This window comes from Cannabis sativa, chromosome 3, assembly GCF_029168945.1.
Source record: "Cannabis sativa cultivar Pink pepper isolate KNU-18-1 chromosome 3, ASM2916894v1, whole genome shotgun sequence".
Classification (NCBI taxonomy): domain Eukaryota; kingdom Viridiplantae; phylum Streptophyta; class Magnoliopsida; order Rosales; family Cannabaceae; genus Cannabis; species Cannabis sativa.
Genome location: NC_083603.1, coordinates 67331223 through 67334121, shown reverse-complemented (window position 1 = coordinate 67334121; position 2899 = coordinate 67331223).

The window sequence follows — 2899 nt, the reverse complement described above, 5'->3', positions numbered from 1 at the left end:
CTGTTTAACTTTTACATCAAAAAGAAAGTCGTCTAACAACAGTTACAAAAATCCCAGCCTTGCTGTCCCGAGGATCGTACGCTCCGGAGCCTAGCAGCCCCGACATGTACAATCTCATAAGCTCGCTCACGGTCCATCGGCTATAGCCTTGCCTTTACCTACACATGAACATAAGCGTGAGTCGACGGACTCGGTAAGAAAAGCATAATAATAACATACATAACTAGCTGCCGTGTCCAACACGATGCGAGTCCCGCTACTTGCCATGTCCAACATGGTGCGAGCCACTTCTTGCCATGTCCAACATGGTGCGAGTTTTGAACGTTCGGGGGACGGTACTATTGACAAGTATCCTCTGATCGGTCGAGCCGGTCATACTCCGACTTGGTCATACTCCGGCTGTCTGCAGACGGGATAGGTCAATAGCCGAACCACCAACCAAGTGTCGGCTGATCGGTCAAACCGGTCATACTGCGAGCTGCTGGTCATACTCCGGCTGTCTCAGACGTGACAGGGTTGGATGGTTCGAAGCTTAAATACATATCTAATGTAATCTAGCAGGCTTCCTACATGCACGCTAAACATGTAATCTACATATGCATCTTGTTATACTAATCTTACACGGATTCGATTTCGGGTGTGCGGTCAACCTGACTGGAACTGAAGCTGAGCGGCGGATTACTGGCTCCTAAACCATAAAAATCACAACGCTATAAGTGATACGCTAAATCACTTCCCGGGGACTAAAACTTGGAACTAAATGTTTCCCTATCGATAAAAAGCATGGCAATACCCCTAAAAACATAAAAACGAGGAAAACTAGGGTTCGGAAAAATTCCCCAACCGGTAGGCCAGGTTGCCCAACCGAATTCCGGTTCTGGGAATTACTGGACACCCATCCGGAATTCCGGTTGCACAACCGGAATTCCGGTTCCTCGCAGGAATTTTTCAAAAAATTCATAACTCGATCAAATCTAACCCAAATCATGCAAAACCTTCCAGACCTGATCTACATGCCCCAAATAACCATTTAAAGGCAACAAATTCACCCAGAACTCACAGAATCACAAAATGCCATTAAAGACCAAGCTTTGAGTTCCAAAACTCAAGCTTGATTAAAATCCACTAACATGCAATCAAGCTAGATCAAACCTACTTAAATATGCATAACTAAGCCTCTGAAAATGAAAATGATCAACCACAGCCAGTAATTTACAGATTCACATACATTTTCAAAAATCATGCTCTTGAACTAAAAACTCCCAAAACATAACTCCAAGTAATCAACATGCATACACTAGCTTTAAATTACTTAAAAAAATAGCAAGATAAACTTTAGAAAACAACAACACATCACAGCAGCAAGAACTTCAATTTAACATGCATTTTCTCAACTTTTTCATCAAACAAACTCAAGAAAACAAGGTAGAAAAATTATATAAAGAAATACCTCAACAAAGGGTTACTAGAGCTTGCAATCCAAGCTTGAATCACCACCAAAAATCCCAGCTTTTGAACCCCAAGTTTCAGCCGAAAATGAGAGGAAAAGAGAGAGAGATTTCTATTTTTGAAATTTCTAATTTTTTTGCTAAGTGTTGAAATTTGTGGAAAAAGGAATATAAAACACATTACTCATTTTATTTCAGCCATGTAATAATAAAATAAACATTTATTTTTCCATTTAATAAATCACATAAGACAAAACACTAATGGGGCAAAAAGACCATTTTGCCCTTCCACCATAAAACCATGAAAATCATACTAAAGGGGGTATTTTTGGGACATTCAAGATTCCCGGCCATTCCCGACATTCCCAATGTCTAAACCCGTCCCCAAAATACTAACATACTAAGTTGTGATTTCTACTGAGCCAAACGCCGAGTTCCAAAATACCAGACACCGGAAATACGAAATATAAAAACTACTGATGACATAATCATGCATTTCTGAATTCCGTAAATAACAGCAATAAATTATTTAAATAGCTATAAATAATTTCATGATTAAACATAAACAACTGCTAATTTCCAAATTAACTAAGCGGGCTTTACATTAGAACTCAAAGCTTGAGCTTTAATGGTGATTTTTGAATTCGTGCAATCTGGGTGGTTTTGTTGCCTTAGAAATGTTCTAGGGGAGGTATAGAACAGGTCTGGAAGGTTTCATGTGATTTGGGGTTGAATTGTGCAAGTTATGAATTTTTATGTTTGCTGCCTGCGAGGAACCGGAATTCCGGTTGTGCATCCGGAATTCCGGATGGGTGTCCAGTAATTCCCAGAACCGGAATTCCGGTTGGGCAACCGGTCTACCGGTTGGGGAATTTTTCCGAACCCTAGTTTTCCTCGTTTTTATGTTTTTAGGGGTCTGAAACGTATTTTCTCAACATTGAGACATGGAATACGTTGTGCCTTTGGCGATAAAATTTGGAGGCAATGCTAACCGATATGCCACTTGACCTATCTTCTCGAGAATCTCGAAAGGTCCTGTAAATCTAGGGCATAACTTGCCTCTTTTCCCGAAACGTTTAATCCCCTTCATCGGAGATACTCGCAAAAACACATGGTCCCCTACTCGGAACTCAACATCTCTACGTTTCGGATCTGCGTAACTCTTCATGCCTTTCTGTGAGGCAAGCATTCTAGCTTTTATCTTTTCTATTGCCTCATTGGTCCGCTGAGTGACTGCGGACCTAGGTATTTCCTCTCCTGTCTCATCCCGAGTGGATAGGGGATGCGCACTTCCTACCGTACAACAGTTCATAGGGAGCCATCCCTATCGTACTCTGATAACTGTTGTTGTAAGAGAACTCTATCAACGGTAGATACTTACTCCATGAGCCTTCAAAGTCCATAACACAGGCTCTAAACATATCCTCCAATATCTGAATTGTCCTTTCGGA